At 39.4% G+C, this 25360-nt stretch overlaps 1 pseudogene; it reads right to left on the bottom strand.

Annotated features, from left to right (window-relative positions):
* Positions 1–384: 384 nt before the first annotated feature.
* LOC143543445 (EP1-like glycoprotein 3) lies at positions 385–22738 on the bottom strand (annotated as a pseudogene).
* Between the last annotated feature and the right edge of the window lie 2622 nt (positions 22739–25360).

Below are 25360 nucleotides of genomic sequence, written 5' to 3'. Positions count from 1 at the left end.
TTTCCTTCAGTCGCCCTTGTGTTCCTTATTTGTACATTCAATATTTATAAACCATAAACATTGGTAAAACACACAAACACAAGATTGAACAAACTTGTTCGAATCTTTTATTATTAATCAATAAATGCACACAAATTATGATAACCCTAACCATATATTTATACAGATATAAATTCATTCTAATCTTAGCCCAACTCAAAACTCTATTTTAATAATAAAAGAAAAATAACTGGATAAGGTTTATTAATTCAAACTAACAAAATTATCCCTAATTCAAACTTGTTCCAATCTATTATTATTAATCAATAAAAGTACTATCTTAATTATTACTTTTCTTGATCCTTTTTCTTCTTAATTCAAGATTATTTCTTTCATGCATAGCCTGCATTGTTCATGTATGGAGAGATGATGAAATCACAAAAATAACTCTACTCAAATAAAACTAACACGTTTTGGGTGTATCGGCTTTCTTTGAGTGATGAGAAAAAAAACTTCACAGTTAAGTTAGTACTAGTACAATGGCGAGTCACTTTTAAGGCAAAACGTACAATGTTGTTGGTTCGAAAGGCCGTGTCATATGTTGCAAAAATACTTATATTCTTAACCATAACACTTTTATTACAAATCTTAACCCACAAGAGTACACAATAAAAGTAGCGAATCAAACGTTACAAAGTACAACTGTTTGTTGGGTGTTTTAATGTACGCTAGATTAGTCGAGTTCCCAACCCTCGTTAATGTTTTCAAATCATAAGCAACCCAACACCTCGATCGATCAGTATGATAGAATTACCCAACGCACTTACAATTACAATCACTCGTGCATTTTCTCTCGCACTGGCTTTGTTTTGTCTCGTCCCCCCTCGTGTACTTGATCATAAAATGATCCACACCTTCTAATTTGTAATAATAAAAGTCACTAGCCTTACAAGAAGTCATCTTTTTAGCCTCACAATCTTTGCTCCACCCACTTAACCCATTTGGTGTAGGGCAAGCCACACACTGGTTATCCTCACACAACCCGAACTTCCCACACCGCTCGGGTAATTGGCACTCGCCTTCTCTCGAATTGCGGTCAAGCAACGTGTAGAACTGATCCCACGCCATGTTTTGCACGGTCAGACTGTACGTGAAGTATCTTAGGTTTCCATCTATCCCGAGGCGGACATACGATAAAGTATTGTTGTATCTTGTGAACACCAGGTTGCTACTCGAAGCCTGAAGTAAGGGTTTCGAATTCGTGACATTAAAGCGAAAGAACATATAATAAATCGAAAAATCGTCTAGATACCGCATTTCGGACACAAGAGTTAGATGTTGGAAGTTTTAAGTGTGAATGAAGGAAGTGGTAAAGGTTTGTCCCACATCGGTTTGGGAACAAAATAATGAATGGTTTATAAGGTGGAATCCTTACACCAATTTGAGTTCTTTGTGACATGTTTTACCACAAGTTCTACGCGCGCGCAGGGGGGGTGCAAATTTGGGTTTCTGGACTAGAAATCCATCGAACTTGTGCGTGCCCGCACGTCCCGCGGACACGAATTAATATATGTTAATGACGTATTAACTCCTTGGAAATTCACTAAGTGTGGATTGTAACATATGAATTAATATATGTTAAAGACGTATTAACTCCTTGGAAATTCACTAAGTGTGAATTGTAACATATGAATTAATATATGGTAATGAGATATTTAAATCCTTGGATATTCATCATTGAAGATTCACCGAACCCCTCGAGATGATTCACACCAATGTGTGTAATCTAAAAACAATTCCTACTCGCGGTTGGAACAAGTACTTCATCACGTTCATTGATGATAGTACAAGGTATTGTTATGTTTACTTACTTAAGAGTAAGGACGAGGCTATTGATAAGTTTCCCTTATTTAAAGCCGCTAAATCGTCAAAAGAGTAAGGAGTGGCCGAGGAGGTGAATATGTTTCACCTTTTATTGACTTGTGTGAAAAAGAAAGAATCATACATGAAGTCATGCCTCCTTACTCCCCTCAATCAAATGGCATAGCGGAACGTAAAAACTGAACCTTGAAAGAAATGATGAATGCCATGATGATAAGTTCTGGGGTAAGCCCGGACATGTGGGGGAAGCAATCTTATCGGCTAATTATGTCTTAAACATGATACCGAATAAGAAGAAAGATCTAACTCCATATGAGTTATGGACGAAAATTAAACCACCATATAAATACTTGCGAGTGTGAGGGTGCCTAGCCAAGGTAGTGGTGACTCCACCAAAACGCCTACTAATAGGACCCAAAACCGTGGATTGTGTATTTATAGGATATACCCTTCCCGGTGGTGCATTTCGATTTCTTGTGCATGATTCCAAGAATCCCGGAATAAACAATGGCACCATAATATAATCAAAGGATGCATTATGGTTTGAATATAAGTTCCCATGTTTGGATAAAGGAAAACCGAGCTATTCTAGACCGGTTGAGGAAAGTATTCAAAATGAGAATACTGGAGATGAACCTCGGGAACAATCTGAGACAGAGGAGGTTGAAATCAGGAAAAGTAAACGGCAAAGGACTGAAAAATCCTTCGGCCCTGATTTCCTTACCTACATGGTAGAAGAGGAACCTCAAACGTATCAACAAGCGGTGAATTCCGCTGAAGGACCTCAGTGGAGGGAGGCCATCAAATGTGAGATAGATTCTATCTTACAAAATCATACTTGGGAACTAGTGGATCTTCCTCAAGGGTGTAAACCACTAGGATATCGATGGATCTTCAAGAAGAAGATGAAACCTGATGGCACCATCGATAAGTATAAGCCAAGGTTGGTGATCAAAGGATATAAACAACGAGAAGGTTTAGATTACTTTGATACATATTCGCCGGTTACGCGAATAACATCTAAAAGGTTGGTGCTTGCCATTGCCGCCATTAGAAAGTTGGAGGTTCACCAAATGGATGTAAAAATGGCTTTCTTGAATGGAAATCTATAGGAAGAGATTTACATGGAACAACCCGAAGGCTTCATAGCCGTTGGGCAAGAAAAGAAAGCATGTAAACTTGTGAAATCCTTGTATGGATTGAAACAAGCTCCTAAACAATGGCACCAAAATTTTGATCATATCATGCTTGATGCTGGGTTCAAAATCAATGAATATGACAAATGTGTAAACGTGAAAGACACATCCGATGGATATGTTATTTTGTGTTTATACGTAGATGATATGCTCATTGCTGGAAGTGATGACAAAATCATAACGTCCACAAAGAACATGCTAAAAGCATGATTTAACATGAAGGACATGGGTTTTACGGATGTGATTTTGGGAGTTAAAATCACATGAACCCAAGATGGACTTGTTTTAAGTCAATCCCATTACGTGAGCAAAATTCTTGAGAAGTTTAATACAAATGACTCTAATGTAGCTAGAACTCCCTTTGACACGAGTCAACATCTAGCTAAGAATAGAGGTGAACCCATTAACCAGTTGGAATACTCAAGAATTATTGGCAGTTTGATGTATCTTATGAGTTGCACTAGACCTGACTTAGAATATGCTGTGAGCAAGCTAAGTAGATACACAAGCAACCCAAGCTCAAGTCATTGGAACTGTGTGATTCGGTTGCTTCGGTACCTAAGATACACTAGAGAATACGGGTTACATTATAACAGATATCCTGCAGTTGTCGAATAACATTGTGATGCAAATTGGATATCTGACACGAATGATTCCAGAGCAACAAGTGGGTATGTATTCACACTTGGAGGTGCTGCTATATTGTGGAAATCGTCTAAACAAACGGTTATAGCTAGATCCACGATGGAATCAGAATTCATCGCCCTAGATAAAGCAGGCGAAGAGGCAGAATGGTTACGTCAATTTGTTGAGGATATACCAAGATGGCCTAAGCCGGCATCGGCCATCTGTATACATTGTGATAGCCAATCGGCAATTGGCAGAGCTCATAGCACAATGTATAATGGTAAGAATAGACATATTAAAGGTAGACATAATACGGTACGACAACTAATATCTACTGGAATTATCTCTGTTGACTATGTGAAGTCAAAAGGATAATATTGCGGATCCGCTAACAAAAGGCCTAAGTAGAGAGTTAGTTTAGAAGTCGTCCATGGGAATGGGACCTAAGCCCTTGAAAAATTAAAGTTCATGCGAAGGAAACCTAACTCAACAGACTGGAGATCCCAAGAGTTGAGTTCAATAGGAAAACCTACTTGTATGAATTAGTGCGGTCACTGTGGGGGGATAACTCTACAATTTTAAGAGGGAGTTTACCACGTGGTAAGGTAACCTTCCTAGTTCATTCCTAAAAGTGACAAGTGTGAGGCTTAGCATATGGCTTTTAATGATTCGACCAAGGTAGTCATACATGGTGAATCACCTATGTGAGAGAGAAGTGGGGTCGCTTCGAAGGGTGTTGTTGGGCACAATACTTAATAGATCTTGCAGAACCAGGCGCATGTTCATGACCATAACGAACATAACTATGAAGACTTGACTTTGTCAGGGAGAGTCTTGTGTGAAGTATATTGTCGTCTACACAAACGGCAGCCGAGTTCAAAGACATCACTGTCTACTCAGAGCCAGTGGGCTAAGCATGCTTCATAAGCAAAGGTTCAAAGGATAACACCTACCTATTGTATGCAAGATTCAACTGTTGAAATCTAATCGGAATAATGTTGTTGTTCCGGCCTCCATTCATGTGGGGGATTGTTGGAAGTTTAAAGTGTGAATGAAGGAAGTGGTAAAGGTTTGTCCCACATCGGTTTGGGAACAAAATGATGAATGGTTTATAAGGTGGAATCCTTACACCCATTTGAATTCTTTGTGACATGTTTTACCACAAGTTCTACGCGCGCAAAGGGGGGGGGGGGTGAAAATTTGGGTTTCTGGACTAGAAATCCATCGAACTCGTGCGTGCCCGCACGTCCCGCGGACACGAATGCAACTCCGAAAACCCGAGCCCGCGTGAGGCAATTTTTTGAAATTCAAATCGGTTGGTCTGGTCAATACCATTAATGATCATAATGATTATGATTATTATTATTAAGTTTCAATTCTGCACTAATGATCATTAGATGAATATTATTATTCTTTAATATTCTTTAATGGTCATAAACCCTGAATTGATTATATGTTTATGACTTTGGTTATAAATAAGATGACCATTCTTTAGCCAAGACACACCAACACAAACAAACACATTCATATTCTTCTCTGCAGCAATATTATTTCGTTTCGCTTTTAGGCAAGTGATCGAGTCTGGCAGAGCACCGATTCTGTTTCGAAACGGAGTACCCTGGGAACAGACCGAGAATCTGTTTAAGGGAATTATTTTAAACACAAGCCCGGTTTATTGTGTTGATCTTTTTCTTATTTCTGTTTATTATTAATACAAGATTTCCAACATTAGATTCGTAAATGTACTTGTATCATTGTTTACCAAATGAGAATGTGGTGTTCTCATGCACCGGTATTCCTCGGTTGGCTTCCCAAACCCAAAACATATGCGATTCGGATCGGGTAGTGCCCATACGGATTGCTAGAGTGTATGCATTAGGGGTGGTGTTGTAGAAACAAACTTGGAACGGGCTGCGAAAAATGTCGAGAGGATAATAATGTGCATTGTACTCGACTATATACAGTCCGATTTTGCCTTCATTGACGTATGTGAACGTCTCTGATGCAGGAACTAAGGCTTGGCCGCTTGAGAAAGGGAGAATAGGAAGAGAAATGAGATTAAAGAAATTGTTGAATGAGAAGAATAAATTTTTTGTGTTTGGAGACTATGTATGAACTCTTTATATAATAGAATGAACACATTTTCTTTCTACCATTTGTTTAACATTATGGCGGCTATCTAAAATATCTATGACAATCTGTACCTTTAAGGGAGGTGGGGATGGTTTCGGGTAGTGGGTTGGAGCTACCCGGAACACCGCCCCTTTCAATTTTATGTTTTCGGGTAATGTTAACAGGTACTACAACTCGATGGCTTGTGAAGAGATGTAGTCGTTCACATTGAACGGCTACTTTTTTTTACCGGTCAACACTAATATTTTTATTGTTATTATTATAAATAAACCAATACTCTCTATTATCTTTCTATAAGATCATTCACATTCAATCCTATATAATCCACTATATTATGTAAGTGGAGTTTTTGTAAGGGGTAATTCTCAAAAAGACCCAAATGAAGAGAGAGAGAAAAAATGATCCAAAAAGTCACAAGATTGCCAAAATAACCCAACGAATTTGTACTGAGGCGACGCTTAGAAAATATAACCGACGAGATTGTAAAAAACCAATTAAAACTTGACACTTGGCATGAGCCGGACAATCCCGACCAAATTTTTGAAAATCTTGGGGTTTTCGTCCAAATTTCTTAATTAAATCCTTTTATAAGTAGCAGTCTCTCAAGACGGGTTTTTTTGTTTCTTATCTGGTCCGTTCAAATTCTCCATAATTCCTAACTTCTTAATCTTCATCTATATCTACTTCATTTTTTTCTTCTTTATATACTCATCTCCAAACCACGAAACTATTCATCTTATTATTACGACGGTGGAAATTAAAGAGACAACCGCAGGCGGCGCATTTTAGTGAGGTGGGTGGCGGTAGGAGGATTGCGGTGACGGAAAGTACTCGCCGCAGCCATCGGTGGCGTGGCCACCAATGGTGGCGGTGTGGTTTTTAAGGCATTATTTGTAACATGTTAATGGTGGTGGTGGTGGTGGTTAAGGGTGGTGAGTTGGAGTGTGTATACTCAGTTTTGACGGTGGTGGTGGTTGGTGGCGGTTTCATGGTGGGTTAAGAAAACTTGGAAAGTAAGTTTGGTGTGGAGATGAGTACATATAGAAAGAAAGAAAAAAAGAATTACATGAAGATGAAGATGGTGATGGTTTCATGATGAAGATGTAGATGAAGAAGAAATTAGGAATTATGGAGAATTTGAACTGACCAGATAAGAAACATAAAAAAAACCGTCTGGAAAGATTGCTTATTACAAAATGATTTAAATAACTGATTTGGACGAAACCCCAAGATTTTTAAAAATCTGGTCGGTTTTGTCAGAGTCATGCAAAGTGTCAAGCTTTAATTGGTTTTACATTCCCGTCGGTTATTTTCTAAGCATCGCCTCAGTACAAATTCGTTGAGTTATTTTGAGAATCTTGTGACTTTTTGGATCATTTTTTTTCTTTCTCTTTATTTGGGTCTTTTTGGGAATTATCCATTTTTATAATATAGGAAGTGGTTTATGTAACACCCCGACCAAAGGCGGATTATACATCGGGGCGCCACATATTGTTTCATTACTCGTGACACTATTGGGTGTCAATATTTAATAAATACATTCATTCGCGCACGCGCAAAGTAAACAAGATAACATAAATCATCATAAATCAATATATTATAAATCATAATATTCGAACAGCAAAAACTTGTCTTGATACATTTTAATCTAGGTCCAAAATAAAGAAAACTTCCTACGTGTCCACAAGCTCCAAAACAGCTACTGCAAACCTGAACATGTGTTAAAATAAACGTCAAACACTTGCGTGCTGGTGAGAAATCAAGTTTAATACAATACATAGATAACAATAAATCTGCGCGCAACATGTGTATGTCTGGTTTTCAACAAGGGTGTAATCTGATCGGGACCAACTCTAAGATTCATAAGACTGCCAGTGCTCACAATTGAGCTCACAAACAAGACAAACTGTGCATGTGCAAACAAAAGAGAAAATCATAAACGATAGTTCTCCCGTGTTCATCTAATGGTACCATGAAAACTGCGGAATAGACCGACAAGACGGTTAATGATCCACACATACAAATAAACAGCCAAGTCTACGTCCTCAACACATGGGATACTGCGCGACTAAAGTTCATAAACAGTTTAAGACTCTAAGTTTGTATGAACACATGAACATCCCAAAACATTAAAAGCAAAAAGGGATTAGGTACGAGATTACTCACTTGATAAACGATGCGGTGTAAGATAAAGCAAGAACCGACTTTAAACAAGCACAAGTTAACCTATAAATAAGATTATTGTTTTAATGATTTGTTTTATGTCTTGATTATAAGTTAGCATAATTAATAAGTAAATTATATATATAATATATTACCGGAAAAAGCAGGGTAGAGGAGAGGAGAAAACGGAGGCAGAGAGGGAGGCGGCAGAGAGAGCAAGGAGAACAGGAGAGATTAAGTGCTTTGTGTGTGTAGTGTTAGGGAAAATAATACTATTATTTATAGAGAAACCCTAGGGAACACAATCCCTAGAAAAAGGGGAAAAAGATCTCAAAAAGCAAAAGATTCCAAAAGCAAAAGATATCAAAAGATATGGCAGCTGCAGGGGGCAAGATAAAGCTGACAGGGAACAGTAAAAAGGCATGGGCAGGTCAGATAAAGGTACTGGTCAGGCATGGAAAAAGCAGATCTCAAAAGATAATGTCAGTCACTTTTTCTGCCAATCAATGGGGTTGGTGCGCATGCTGCGCCGAAAGTAACTTTTCAGACATAAAGCAGCTTAGGTCAACAGCACAAAAGATAAGACAACACAAAAGCAAACGGCTAGATTAAACAGAAGAAAACTCAAAGGGTTTAGCGCGAGGAGGCTCGAGCGCGAAGGCAGACACAGAACCAACCTTAACTCGTCGCGGAAAGAACTACATTTCTAAGCGCGCTGCGGGAAGAATCACATTTCTTAGCGCGCCGCGGGAGGAACTAAAATTCCTAGCGCGCCGCGGGAAGAACTATAATTCTTCGCGCGTCGAGGGATGAACTACGATTCTTAGCGCGCTGCGAGAACTACAAATCCTTAGCGCGTCGCGGGAAGAACTACCGTTCTTAGCGCGCTGCGAGAAGAATTACCATTCTTAGCGCGCTGCGAGAAGAGTTCGTCTCGCGTATCGCTGTAACAGGTGGTCTTCACGTAGGATTCCTTGTAAGGGGTCTGGCGCGTGGAGCTGCGCAGACAACCTTAGGCGGGAAGGAACAAAGGACAAGCAAAGAGTTAGAAGAAAAAGAGGGAAACAAGGCGTAAGGGCGGGACGGCGACAAGAGGGAAAAGAAGGCGGAAAGAGAGGAGAGGGACGGGACGGCGGAAAGAAAGAGAGAGAAAGAGGCGGGAAGGAAAATATATATATTATTATTAAAAGTAAAATATAAGTATAAATAAATACTAAATCAAAAAAAGAAAGAGATCGGGTCAGAGAAACGAGTACCTGGGTCGGGTCGGATCGGGGCAGATGTCACAGTCTCCCCTACTTTAAGAAATTTCGTCCCGAAATTTATCTCGAAGTAGGTTGCGCAGAGAACAGGTGCGGGTACTTGATCTTCATTTGATCTTCCCTTTCCCATGTAAACTCGGCTCCGCGCTTGGACTCCCAGCGAACTTTCACGATAGGGATACGACTGCGCTTGGTTTGCTTTACCTCGCGATCCATAATCTCAACAGGCTTCTCAACGAAATGCATAGTTTCATCAACTTGAACTTCATCAAGTGGAATGTGAAGGTTCTCGTCAGCTAAACACTTCTTGAGATTGGATACATGGAACGTTGGATGCACATTACTGAGCGCGGGCGGCAGGTCAAGTCTGTAGGCAACTTTTCCCACACGCGCGAGAATCTTAAATGGTCCAACATATCGAGGAGCAAGCTTACCTTTCTTCCCAAAGCGGACAACACCCTTCCAGGGCGACACTTTGAGGAGAACAAGATCACCAACTTGAAATTCGAGAGGCTTCCGCCTACGATCTGCGTAACTCTTCTGTCGGCTTCTGGCAGTCAGCAGATGATCACGGATCTTGGCGATTTTATCGGTTGTCTCTTGAACCAGTTCGGGTCCTGTGATTTGAGTTTCACCCACTTCGCTCCAACAGATCGGTGAGCGGCACTTACGACCGTAAAGTGCTTCAAATGGGGCCATACCGATACTGGAATGATAGCTGTTATTATAAGAGAACTCAATCAAAGGCAGGTGTGAATCCCAATTACCTCCAAAATCAAGAACACAAGATCGGAGCATATCCTCAAGAGTTTGAATAGTTCGCTCAGACTGACCGTCAGTCTGAGGATGATATGCCGTACTCATGTCCAAGCGAGTTCCTAGCGCAGATTGGAGAGATTTCCAAAAGCGGGATATAAAACGGCCATCGCGATCGGATATGATGCTCAAAGGAGTACCATGGCGGCAGACAATTTCCTTGACATAAAGCTGCGCGAGTTGCTCAACACGGTAGTTTTCACGAATGGGCAGAAAGTGAGCAGACTTAGTCAAACGATCCACTATTACCCAAATGCTATCATGTTTGCTTGTTGTCAAAGGTAACTTGGTAATAAAGTCCATCGCTACACATTCCCATTTCCACGTAGGAATTTCTGGTTGTTCGAGCAAACCAGATGGGCGTTGGTGTTCAGCTTTTACCTTAGAACAAGTCAGGCATCTAGCTACGAACACAGCAATATCCTTTTTCATACCGGGCCACCAATAAGTAATGCGCAAATCCTTGTACATCTTATCAGCGCCAGGATGAATAGAATATCGAGATTTGTGTGCTTCACTCAGGATATCAGCGCGAAGATTCTCATCAAAGGGAATCCAGATGCGATTGAGATAGCAGAGAATTCCACTCAGATTAGGGACAAAATGCGCTTCCGCGCCACACGCTAACTCGGCGCGAAGATTACCATTACTGATGGATGCGCGCTGCGCGTCACGAATACGCGATTCAAGGTTGCTTTGAATCGGCGCGAAGTGAAGCTGGGTGCGCGGCAAGATACAGTTAAGTTGGCAGGGTTTTCGGCTGAGCGCATCGGCTACCACATTAGCCTTACCAGGATGATACCGGATCTCACAATCGTAATCACTGATGAGTTCGTTCTATCGGCGTTGTCTCATGTTAAGTTCCTTTTGATCAAAGATATGCTGAAGGCTTTTATGATCAGTGTAAAGGATACACTTAGTACCATAAAGGTAGTGTCTCCAGATCTTCAAGGCAAATACAACTGCACCAAGTTCGAGGTCGTGAGTTGTATAATTCTTTTCATGAACCTTGAGTTGCCTTGATGCGTAAGCGATAACCTTGCCTCGTTGCATAAGAACACAACCGAGACCTTGGTTGGAGGCATCGCAGTACACGACAAAATCATCATTACCCTCAGGTAGCGCAAGAACAGGAGCTTCACACAACAATCGCTTGAGCGATTGAAAGGCTTCTTCTTGCTTCGAGCCCCAAATATATGGTTTACCTTTGTGCGTTAGAGCTGTTAAAGGCAATGCGATCTTTGAGAAGTTCGAAATGAATCGCCGGTAGTAACCAGCTAAGCCCAGAAAGGAACGGATCTCAGAAGGAGAGGATGGCGTAATCCAGTTCTTGATTGCTTCAATCTTGGATGGGTCGACATGAATACCCATCTTGTTTACAACATGGCCAAGAAACTGTACTTCATCAGACCAGAATTCACACTTGGAAAGCTTAGCATAGAGTTGCTCAGCTCTAAGCTTTTGCAATACCAATCGGAGATGTTGCTCATGCTCGGCCTTGGTCTTAGAATACACCAGAACATCATCGATAAACACAATCACGAATTTATCCAAGAAAGGCCTACACACCCGATTCATTAGATCCATGAAAACGGCGGGTGCGTTGGTTAAACCGAAGGACATGACCAAGAATTCAAAATGGCCATAACGAGTTCGAAAAGCAGTCTTCGGAACATCTTCATCGCGGATACGCAACTGGTGATAGCCAGAGCGGAGATCAATCTTCGAGAAACAAGAGGCACCTTGGAGTTGATCAAAGAGGTCGTCAATACGCGGTAAGGGATACCGGTTTTTAATGGTGAGTTTGTTCAACTCGCGGTAGTCAATACACATGCGAAACGATCCATCTTTCTTTTTAACGAACAACACCGGAGCACCCCAGGGCGAAGAGCTAGGGCGAATGAATCCTTTAGCAGTCAACTCTTGAAGTTGGCTTGCCAATTCTTGCATCTCAGCGGGCGCAAGACGGTAAGGAGATTTGGCTACGGGGGAAGCACCAGGGACAAGATCAATACGGAACTCGACTTCACGAGCGGGAGGGATACCAGGAAGATCATCAGGAAAAACTTCAGGGAAATCACGCACAACAGGGATATCGCGAAGCTTCTTTTCTTCAGCAGGTTTAACCACATGGGCTATGAATGCAATACACCTTTTCCGCATGAGTCTTCGGGCTTCGGCGCAAGACATAAGTTTAAGACCGCGGGAGGGTTTTTCGCCGTAGATGTGAAGATCACCATTTTCTCGAGGTATGCGAATCAACTTCTTGGCGCAAATAACTTCGGCGCGATTCTTCGAGAGCCAGTCCATACCAATGATAACATCAAAGCTCCCAAGAGGCATGGGGATGAGGTCGATCAGAAAATCGTTTTCGTTAAGGTTAAGTGTGCAATCTTTAATCACCGAGTTAATTAAAACAGTTTCGCCATTAGCCAATTCAACTGAAAAATCTTCTTTTAAATCGCTGCGCGGTCGCGCAAGCTTCTGCTCGAAGGCGCGAGAGGTAAAACTTCGATCGGCGCCAGTATCAAAAAGTATAGAAGCATAAAATCCGTTAAGCAAAAATGTACCATTAACTACGTCATTATTCGCTTGCGCTTGGTGCGCGGTTATGTTAAAAGCTCGTCCACGCGTTACTTGGTTTGAAATCTGGTTTACCGGATTCGCTTGTGTAATCTGAACTTGTAGTCTCGGGCACGCGTTCCGGAAATGACTGGGGTCACCGCAGTTAAAGCACGATCTGGGTCGTGGGTTTTGGTAGGTTAGTTGTGGGTTCTGCGGGTAGACTGGTGGTGTTGGCACAATTGGATTGGCGGGAAGGACTCTACAGTTCTCAGCAGTGTGACCAGCGCGGCCACATCGGGTACAAAGTCGACATTGGACTTGAGGTGGGTGGTGGAGTCTACAGGTTGGGCAAAAGGGATGGTTTCCTGTGTAAGGTTTCTTAGTTGGCGGGGCAGGGAGTGCTGGATTGGTTAAGGCATAGTTGTGGGCTACAGGAGGCGTTGGGTAAGCTGACAGAGGGTTAGGCGCGTAAACTGGAGGTTGATAAATGGGTTGCTGGACAATGGGCGGGTTGGTAAGCGCATAGGCCTTGCGCCTGCGCTTGAGGTTGTTACGGTTTGAGGGTTCAGGTTTGGTTTCTGTTGGTTCAGGGGCAGTCTTGGTGGGTTTGGTTTTCTCAGTTCCCCGCAGGAACAGGGTTCCTGCTCTGACATGGTTGTCGCTGAGCACAGCGGCCAACTCGATGGCGTCAGAGAGGGTTACTGGGTTTCTGGCCCATACAGAATCTTGAATTTCCATGGGGAGACCCCCAAGGAATTTCTCTATGGCTCGGCGGGAAGGGGTAACAAGGTGAGGGACAAGCAGGCTTAGTTCATGGAAGCGCGTCGCGTACTCGCGCGCTTCACCGCTGTATTGCTTCAAGTTCCAGAATTCTTCCTCCAGGCGCTTAACTTCGTTGGGAGGGCAGAATTCTCGCGTCAGAATTTCCTTAAATTCCTCCCAGAGCATGCTGGAAGCAGCTTCTGCGCCACGCGCATGAGCTACTCCATTCCACCATGTAAGCGCTCTAGATTCCAGGACACTGGAAGCATACAGGGTTCGTCTGCTTGAGGGGCATTGGGTGTGGAGGAAAGTGTTTTCTATTTTCTCAAGCCACTGGAGCATCACGGTGGCTCCTTCAAGACCTGTGAATTTTGGAGGGTTACCCGCGTTAAAGGACTTAATGTTGTAACCAGAGGTGTTGGTATTGTTTTGGCTCAAAGCTTGGGCTATTGCGGCGGCCATTTCCTGGGAACGTTGCTGTCTACGCATGCGCGAGGCTTCTCTTCTCTGAAATCGGCGAGATAGCGGAGGCATTCTATAAAAATTTTAATTTTAGTTAATATCTTGATTTTAGCGTAAAGTTTTAATCTTATAAAGCTTGGTTTCGCAGAGTTAGATACTATCAAAAGTTAAAGTAAAATAAATGACTTTAAATGCAGACTTAATAAAGGTAACAAATTCGAATCGGGAATCGACAATTCATGCATCACCATGACTTTCCGAATTCCCAATTTAAAATATACGGGTAAACGAGTATTGGAGATTGACGATTCATGTATCACCATGACTTTTCAATCTAAAATATAAAATATACAAGAAAATGAGTATTGGAGGTGGACAATTCATGTATCACCATGACTTTTCAAGTCTCCAACCTCAGAACATAATCGTAAATGGAAATTGAAAATCAACTATTCATGTATCACCATGACTTTTCGGATTTTCAATCCCAACAAACGAATATGTAAGTAAAATCAATAAAAATCGAAATATCGCGGAATAAAACATAAAATCATATACTGCGCAAGCGCGAGCATATTCATAAATAACGAGTAATTAACAATAAGCGCGCAAACATGAGATTTCTCTCATGCGCGAGAAGGGACTCTTAGGTATTCTAGGCCGTTACGTCTAACCACCTATCCTAAAGTCAACGAGCTCTGATACCAATCTGTAACACCCCGACCAAAGGCGGATTATACATCGGGGCGCCACATATTGTTTCATTACTCGTGACACTATTGGGTGTCAATATTTAATAAATACATTCATTCGCGCACGCGCAAAGTAAACAAGATAACATAAATCATCATAAATCAATATATTATAAATCATAATATTCGAACAGCAAAAACTTGTCTTGATACATTTTAATCTAGGTCCAAAATAAAGAAAACTTCCTACGTGTCCACAAGCTCCAAAACAGCTACTGCAAACCTGAACATGTGTTAAAATAAACGTCAAACACTTGCGTGCTGGTGAGAAATCAAGTTTAATACAATACATAGATAACAATAAATCTGCGCGCAACATGTGTATGTCTGGTTTTCAACAAGGGTGTAATCTGATCGGGACCAACTCTAAGATTCATAAGACTGCCAGTGCTCACAATTGAGCTCACAAACAAGACAAACTGTGCATGTGCAAACAAAAGAGAAAATCATAAACGATAGTTCTCCCGTGTTCATCTAATGGTACCATGAAAACTGCGGAATAGACCGACAAGACGGTTAATGATCCACACATACAAATAAACAGCCAAGTCTACGTCCTCAACACATGGGATACTGCGCGACTAAAGTTCATAAACAGTTTAAGACTCTAAGTTTGTATGAACACATGAACATCCCAAAACATTAAAAGCAAAAAGGGATTAGGTACGAGATTACTCACTTGATAAACGATGCGGTGTAAGATAAAGCAAGAACCGACTTTAAACAAGCACAAGTTAACCTATAAATAAGATTATTGTTTTAATGATTTGTTTTAAGTCTTGATTATAAGTTAGCATAATTAATAAGTAAATTATATATATAATATATTACCGGAAAAAGCAGGGTAGAGGAGAGGAGAAAACGGAGGCAGAGAGGGAGGCGGCAGAGAGAGCAAGGAGAACAGGAGAGATTAAGTGCTTTGTGTGTGTAGTGTTAGGGAAAATAATACTATTATTTATAGAGAAACCCTAGGGAACACAATCCCTAGAAAAAGGGGAAAAAGATCTCAAAAAGCAAAAGATTCCAAAAGCAAAAGATATCAAAAGATATGGCAGCTGCAGGGGGCAAGATAAAGCTGACAGGGAACAGTAAAAAGGCATGGGCAGGTCAGATAAAGGTACTGGTCAGGCATGGAAAAAGCAGATCTCAAAAGATAATGTCAGTCACTTTTTCTGCCAACCAATGGGGTTGGTGCGCATGCTGCGCCGAAAGTAACTTTTCAGACATAAAGCAGCTTAGGTCAACAGCACAAAAGATAAGACAACACAAAAGCAAACGGCTAGATTAAACAGAAGAAAACTCAAAGGGTTTAGCGCGAGGAGGCTCGAGCGCGAAGGCAGACACAGAACCAACCTTAACTCGTCGCGGAAAGAACTACATTTCTAAGCGCGCCGCGGGAAGAATCACATTTCTTAGCGCGCCGCGGGAGGAACTAAAATTCCTAGCGCGCCGCGGGAAGAACTATAATTCTTCGCGCGTCGAGGGATGAACTACGATTCTTAGCGCGCTGCGAGAACTACAAATCCTTAGCGCGTCGCGGGAAGAACTACCGTTCTTAGCGCGCTGCGAGAAGAGTTCGTCTCGCGTATCGCTGTAACAGGTGGTCTTCACGCAGGATTCCTTGTAAGGGGTCTGGCGCGTGGAGCTGCGCAGACAACCTTAGGCGGGAAGGAACAAAGGACAAGCAAAGAGTTAGAAGAAAAAGAGGGAAACAAGGCGTAAGGGCGGGACGGCGACAACAGGGAAAAGAAGGCGGAAAGAGAGGAGAGGGACGGGACGGCGGAAAGAAAGAGAGAGAAAGAGGCGGGAAGGAAAATATATATATTATTATTAAAAGTAAAATATAAGTATAAATAAATACTAAATCAAAAAAAGAAAGAGATCGGGTCAGAGAAACGAGTACCTGGGTCGGGTCGGATCGGGGCAGATGTCACAGTTTAGGTTGTTGTAAGTGAATGAGAGAGAAATGTAGTTATTTTTCTGTATATTTGAAAAGTTACTGTTCGCACCTTATAACTTTTTAATATATTTTGAAAGTGGTTGTGAATGAAGGAAAGAGAAATGGTAATGGTAAAGATATAAAAAAAGTATTATTTAATTGAAATGAGAAAGAAAATGTAGTAATTTTTAGTGTAATTTTTAAATTTGAAGATAGATGATTGAATGATGTGAATGCTATAACTATTCTACAACCATTTTTACTCTTTTAATATCCAACTAAAGTTTGTTTTACAATATGAATATAAACTTAAACTTGTACACTCTAGTTGATGATTATGATAATATATTCTTCATCGATTGTAGCCTCTCATTTCTCTATGATATTGCCAGACAAGCCGAAAAAGAAGACATAGTGGCATCTAAAAAATATACATGTCACGTGATCGTGAAAAATATCACCAACTTATAATGAAAGATTATTTCGTCGACTACTCAAAATACAGTGAAGAGGCTTTCCGAGCTAGGTTTCATATGTCGAAACGTTTGTGTTTAAAAGTTGTAGGCGATACGAAAGAAAATCACGAATGGTTTCAAGAGGGCCAAGACACGAGGATGAAAAAGAGATTTACGGCCTTACAAAAATGCATATTGGCCATTAAGGAACTCACATTAGGTAATCCGTTAAAAATCGTAGCAAACTCTATCAATGTTCTTAGTCAATTTATGTCCAACACACGACAAAATCATATGGACACCGCAACACGGTACTTGAAAAGCACACATGGTCAAGGAATTTTATTACCAAAAGTGGGAGGAGCCAACTTAATTGATTATACCGACTCGGACTGGTTGGGATCTCCGGACACCGGATGGTCTATAAGTGGCTACCTGTTACTAATTGACTGGAAGTGCACTAGTATCTTGGAAATCAAAGAAAAAGTCGGTAACATCAAGATCACTTGCAAAAGGCGGAGTATTGAACAATGGCGACCACGATAAACAGGTCATATGGCCCCGAAAGCATACATACATATCTCTTACATTCATTCATTCATAACATACATACATATCGTTCATACATTATACATAGCATTATAACTTGATAGTATGTGCAATATTTGAAGATCGTTCACGTACCGACAAACAAGCATTCATACCTTTCACCTAATCACATAAGGCATACACTTATCATTTAGGATAAGTGTATTAACAATCACATCGAGTATGCACACAGCCCCGAAAGCATAACAAGGAATGAGGTTAGAAACTCACCTGAATGTGGTTACGTTCACCGTTAATGGTTATTCCTTTCATTAGCTGTGTACGACTAACTGTATAACAATTACACGTATCAATTAACTATTACTACTCATATCATATTTCTATCTTTATATAACCCATAACGAACGGGGGTGGGTGCGGGGGCAGCACCCCTAGCAGTGGGGTTCTAGGGGCGGCAGCCCCTAGCGGGGTCCAAGGGGCAGAGCCCCTGGCTGGGGTTAACACATTTTTCATTAGAATTTTAAATTATTTTTCTAATTTGTTAACTCATTCTTCATAACGAATTAAGTCTGATTCGCTATCTGATTCGTTATCTTATCATGCCTTGATTCGTTCTCTTCGTTACCTTATATTTATGAGCGGACATAAATGTAAGCGAACATACATGTTTAGCGAACTTCACTTGCGCGAACTTAACTTAAGTGGAGTTAGCATTAAGCGAACTTATCATTAGGCGAACTTGTATGAGGCGAAGTTCACAGTAGGCAAACTTGTATGCATGCGAACTTATACGTGAGCAAACTTGCTCAGCGAACTTGTAGCAGCAGCTACGAGTTCATTCTTAGCCACCATAATCATCTCCGTTTCAACGTGTAACCCTTTGATATGATATGAACCAATCACGTGAACATTCCCATGATCACTTTCGGGTAAAACTCGGCCCGAAAAAGCGTAAGTTTGTACCTTTAGGCTTAAAACGTTTAACACTAGATCTAGGGTTTTTCTTTAACAAGCCGTTCATATCCGCAGGTTCGTTGAGTTCATTTTAACATCAAGTTTGCTACTTTAATACCCGTTTATACCCGATCTACTCTAGGTTTAAGTTTCGGGACTAACCGTTTATAAAAATGTAAACTTTAAGATCAAGAACATACCTTTACGTGTTCGTTTGGTCTTGGTTAGCTTCTTTTGGAACTCTAAATCTTGTATAAAACTCGAATAATAAAGATCTAACACAACTAACGTTCACTTGCTCTTGGATCTCGCTCGTGTCTCTCGGAGCCGTATATATATGTGGTGGTATGTGTGTGTTTTTGAGTGCGTAGTCAAATATGGAAAGATAGAATGAGGATTAGGGTTGTAGGATGATTTAAGGGGGTATTTATATCCCTTAAAGCCCATGGACCTAAGGCCATTACCCTTTAATTAATCCAAGTTCATGACCCTTTCTTTATTTAATACTAATTAATAATTTAACACCCGGCAACTTAACACAACTTTCTTTATTCAACATTTTATTATTTAGCATGTTACACATCATTAGATATCAACTTGACGAATGTTGGTGTAAATAATCAGTAAATTGTATCATAGATATTCGATCATCACAAAAGCACTCATTAAAGAATCAACTTAATGTTCTTAACTTATCAAGAATTGTGTTAAAAATAAGGTTTGGATTTCAATAATTTACAAACCGTCACATCATCACCTAATTCTCCAATTAATTTATATAAAATAAATTACCATTTATAATATTTATATATTATGAAGTAATTATTTGTGTTTATTAATGAAAATGACTTTATTTTTACTTGGCAAAAAATGAAGAGTAATAATATAATGGGTCAAGTTATTTTATAAAGGGGAATAAAAATGAGAAAGATTTCTAGCCACATAAAAAAACCTCTAAAACAGCTAATAAAAATATCATAACTCAAAATTTAATTAAAAACGGAATGAGTAAAAACACAAAAATATTTCCACCGTCTTTCTCATTTAAAAAACACAATGGTGAGTGAAAAAAGTCGTTGTGTCTTTTTGTTTATTATTGTGTTTTGGTTTTGGTTTTTTTTTCGTCATTAATTGTGTCTTTTTTTCTTGACATTGTGTTATATTACTAAACATTGTGTTATATTTTGTTCAGCATTGTGTTATATTTTGCGATCTATTGTGTCTTTTTTTAGTTATAATTGTGTCTATAGTTCATTTTTGTCATTGTGTCTTTGATCTCGGCATTGTGTCTTTTCATCAATTTTTTATTATTTTTTTAACGAGAATGTAAGGCCCCGTCACCGGTGCCCTACATTTGGTGTTGGATTTACTTATAAACGCAGTTCTAGATATCAGAGTTAATTAAAACTTCGCGGAATAATATAAAACATCAACCATTCGTTACAAATATTCATAATTTGTCTTTTAAAACATAACATAGAATATAACATTCAAAACAACATGACGATCTTCAGATGCCAGCCTCTTCAATCATGCCATGTGTCAATCTCAAACCAGCTGCCTCAATCTGCTAACCTGCATGCATACTAAAAGTCAGCTACGCTGAGTGAGTTCTAGTTAATCACACATTATACCATACATACACTTGCCTTCAATTATGCATCCGAAGACACATAATAATTACTTTACTATTTTTCTTTCATTACATAAGTTCATACATACGTTCATACTTTATTACTTTCATACTATATAAATTACTGTCCTTTTCTATCTCGGATATTATTAGGGTCTGATCCCTTCCTTTTCTATCTCAGATATTATTAGGGTCTGATCCCTCTTTCCTTTTTCTATCTCAGATATTATTAGGGTCTGATCCCTTTCTTGTCTATCTCAGATATTATTAGGGTCTGATCCTTTTTTACTTCTCTATCTCAGATATTATTAGGGTCTGATCCCTTTCTTGTCTATCTTAGATATTATTAGGGTCTGATCCCTTTTTTACTTCTCTATCTCAGATATTATTAGGGTCTGATCCCTTTCTTCTCTGTCTCAGATATTATTAGGGTCTGATCCATTTCTTCTTCATCTTCGTGCATACTGTCTTTACATACCCATCTCATACATATACTTTCTTTGATCATTCATACACATTCATACATTATACATATATCTACCATTCACATTCAATTATCATATACATACCTCCCTTGTCAACACGTGCAATATCCGAAGATCGTTCACGTCTCGACAAGCTTTCATTCGCATTTAAGATATACATACATAACATATAAATCATACATGGCATACACTTACCATTTAAGGTAAGTGTATTAACTATCACATCGAGTATGCAAACAGCCCCGAAAACATAACAAGGAAATGGGGCTAGAAACTCACCTGAATGCGATTACGTTCACCGTTAATAGTTATTCCCTCCTTGAGCTGTGCACGGCTAACTGTATAATATTTACATGTATCAATTAACTATTATTACTCATATCGTATTTCTATCTTTATACAACCCATAACGAACGGGAGTCCGGGGGCAGCGCCCCTGGTAGCGGGGTTCTAGGGGCGGCAGCCCCTAGCGGGTCCAAGGAGCAGAGCCCCTGGCTGGGGAAAAATTTTATTTTCATTAGTTGTCTTAACACATTTTCCACTAGGATTTTCAAATTATTTCTAATTCGCTACCTCATTCGTTATAGCAGTTTGCCTCTGATTCGTTATGCTTTTCTTCCTTAATTTGTTATCCTGATTCGTCTTCTTATCCTCTGAAGCATCATTCCAATTCGTTATCTGAACATGACTTGATTCGTGGTCTAATTCGTTATTGGAACTTGGCGAATTGATGAGTAACGAATCACCTGATTCGTTACCTGGTTCGATATCCTAGTTCGTTAGCCTAATTTTGATGTAACGAACTGGGTGAGTTGATTCGCTACCTGGACATAACGAATTGCACCATTCTTAATGAATCATCCCTGTTCTTATCAAGACTTTGACTTAGGGTCAAAGTCAAAATTGCCAAGAACACAAAATAGTCAACATTCATCAGATCTGCAATTAAACCCTCGTTTCTTAACCAAATATCACGATTTAGGTATCAATGGATTCGGAATTACAGCTCCTACAAACCCTAACCATCAAATGGGCCAAACATCAATGTTTAAGGGGTGCGATTTAGGCATATAGGTTACGGGTTCTTTTAGGTTATCAATTAACCTATCAAATGCTAATCCATTTCAATAATATTTGTTTGGTTAGATTCTTTTTCAACATACTAAAACAGATCTGTGATTATCTAAATGAATCTGGTCCCTAATGAATGATTTCTAGTTATAAATGTACCTTAAACAAGGCGAACTACGAACACGAGCTGGTCTTTGATGTTGTTTTGGTTCTTCACAACGATCTAGCACCAACAAGCTCGGGTTTTCGCCTTCGGATCTTGGTTCGGGTTAAACGATAGTGTTTGTGTGTGTTTACCAAGGTGTAGGCTATGGTGTAGAGATGGATAAATGGAAAGGATTAGGTTTTAAGGGGTATTATACTCCCTTAAGCTCATGGACCTAAGGCACATTCCTTCTTTATTCTATCTTCTAATGTCCAAGCCCAACCGTGTACAGTTTATTATCTAAACCGATAAACGACACAATATAAAATAAACGACATTTATTTTATTATTATAATCAGAAGTAGGATGTTACAGAGAATGATCGCGGAAACATGTTAATTTTTAAAAAGTTTTCGTTTTTTTTATATTTTGAGTTATGATCTTTTAATTAATTTTTTTGAATTTATTTTTAATGAGTTTTTTGTGTGATCACAAATCCTTTTCACACTTCTTATTTTTGTCTCCCTTTATATTTTAACTTTACCCATAATATAATATAATAAAATTTAAACAAAAAATTAGATAAAAGACATAAGTTTATCCATTTGTTCATCATCTCTTCAATCCAGATCTCCTCCATTATTTGCAGTTCACCAACACCATCTTTGAATTCTTGAAACACATTTATCCTTAATTGATAAAAGGTTTTGTTCTTTCCGGTTGAAAATTTAGGATTCGTAATTGGCTTATACTATACCGATGAACACCTCATGGCCCCATATCTTTGTTCGTAGAGCCGGTTGCAGTCCCGAACTACTTCACCGGACGTGATGGCCACAAAGGTGAAGTTCGTGCCTCCCCTGTCCGCTGCTTAGCCACGTCATCTGGACCTCGTGATGAATAACCCATTGTGGATGCGCTAAGTTAATAAGTTGTCCATACATGCATTCCTTTGCATGTTAGTGTTACGTGAATGATGGGGTAGTTAGCATGTGATATTGCATTAAGTTTTTGCATTGTTTGTAATTCTTTCTCTCCTAGCTTAATTGTGTTCTTCGTTGCCTCATCTCTATACTAAAACGTACCAACTTGGAACATATAATAATGCAAAAATAAAACAATTTAACAACGAAAGATTTGTTTCACTTTAAGATGTAGTACTAGGAAACTGCATGGTTGTTAGTTGTTAACCTAGGATCTCACGAAATATATAATAAATAATTAATACCAATGTTAAATTGGGGGAGCCAAGCATTAACATTTTGTTAGATTTTGTTCAGAATTCTAATATAATAAACAACCGGAAATCAAAGGTTGTTCTCATCAAATGTTATATAAACCATGGTGTTGTTCCATCATAAATTAACCAAAACAAGCAATGGATCAATATGTAGGTTCAGATGTAGACAAATACAGATAGGGATGGCAATGAAACCCGAACCCGATGGGAAAACCCGAAATCCAACATAAATGGGACGGGTAATACCCGAACCCATTAGGGTTTGGGATTAGTTATAAAATTTTCGCGGGTTTGGGACGGGTTTGGGATTTCTAATATACCTGATTACCCGACCCGATTACCCGATAACATAAACCCATTTACCCAATTATATACCCGATGTACCCGATATAGTTTTTTATATTATATATATATATATATACTATATTCCAAATATATTATTTGTCGAAACTTGTTTATGTTGATTATTTGAGATATTTTATCTTTATGGTAACCATCTTTGTAATCAATTAGTTATATTTTATCAAAACCCGGCGGGTTTTTGAGCCGGGTATATCCGATGGGTATTTTATCAATACCCGATAGGAAACCCGAAACCCGACGGGTTTGGGATGGACTTTAATAACCGGGTATGGGTTTGGGAATACTTAAACCCGACCCATTGCCATCCCTAAATACAGATGCTTCATAAGTGGTGAAGGTGAGAAGAATACCAAATGGAGGTTTGGTGAACCCCCTAACTATGATGAGGTCAACAAACTCTTTGAAGAAGGCAGGACCAAGGTATTGAATTACTCGCTAACGGCTAAATCCTAAATACACGAATAATAACACATACAGGAATGTATATGCGGCATTGTGTCACATATCACATTATATTAAGTCATTGTACATTTGTATATCTCATTTGTGTTATTTTTTTACTCATATTTTTGTAACTTACATGTCACTACAAAAAGTGGTCATTCACGGCAACTGGTATCACCTCTAAAAGCCCCTAAAATCGCCTCATGTCGGCGCTAAACGAGTGTCGCTAATGAGTTAAGTTTCGCCGCTAATAACCATATGTCGCCGCAAATAAGTTGTTGCCGCTAAAAGATGTCGCCGCTACTAAAACAGATAATAGCGACAAAAATCGCCGCAACAAATGCTGGAAAGTCGTCGTTACTAGTTACAGCTGTGAAGTTCAAGTTTTGTTTCAGGTCAGACATGTCCAGTGCAGTTTTCTCCAAAATTTCAAGTTCCTGTATTCCCAAATAAATTCCAGATTTTCTAAATACACATAATTCCAGCCCAATCAATCGTTCCAACGATTTTCATACACATATATCATAAAACTAGCTAAACATCGTTTAGATAGTTAAGGTAAAACACAAAACAACCATTTAAACATAACGTAAGAGTAGCAAGACTAAAATATCTTCATTCCTCTTCCTCATCCATGGTATCTTGGTCCAAAAGATCACGATTCAACCAACAATCAAGAATGTAACAAAGAAGAAAAACAACAAGGGATGAAACCTGAAACACAAACTTTATTGATCGAACAAGACACGATCCTTATTATATGAACAACGTTGTTACAAGACACTTATATCGAACATTTATTTATAGGCATCATCATGGTGGTTAATTAAGCACCTCCGGCGGTTATATAACTACCTGGTAGTTATATAACTAACTTTATAACCGCCCAATATTTACATCAAGACCCCCTAACTTACACATGTTGCATAAAGCACCCTAAACTATACTTTGTACTAATTACAAAATTGCCCCGCAACATTTCATAAAACTTGATCACACAATTAAGAAAAACACATGGAAATGGTAACCAAAAGATGTTTTGGAAGACCCTCAATGTTAGTGCACGGTTTTGCGTCTAGAGTCTTTGTATTTATCGCTAATGTTTTATTTATCAATTAATGTAATATTTAATGTTTATTATTAACTAGTTCGTTAAGGTTAAGTCTAGTTCGCTAGGGATGTTAGCGAACTAAGACTAGTTCGTTAAGGTTAAGTCTAGTTCGCTAGGGATGTTAGCGAACTAAGACATTATAATGTATTCCCTCCTGATTCGTTAGGGGATGTTAACGATTCAGGGGGTGGTTCGCTATGTTAAATTATGTAACAAAGGGAAAGCCGGTTCGCTAGGGGATGTTAGCGAACCAGGTCGCCTTCTATATATAGTGAACTACTGTTCACTTTAATGTAAGTTTTGAAAAAGTTTTTGGAAAGTTTTGCTGTCCAGATCTCTCTCAAGCTTCACTTTAATATTATACTACTAATCT

This window comes from Bidens hawaiensis, unplaced genomic scaffold (genome assembly GCF_021521415.1).
Source record: "Bidens hawaiensis isolate Kalapana, Puna unplaced genomic scaffold, B.hawaiensis_p1.1 tig00013121_1, whole genome shotgun sequence".
NCBI classification, from domain to species: domain Eukaryota; kingdom Viridiplantae; phylum Streptophyta; class Magnoliopsida; order Asterales; family Asteraceae; genus Bidens; species Bidens hawaiensis.
This window is presented reverse-complemented; position numbering and strand designations above follow the sequence as displayed.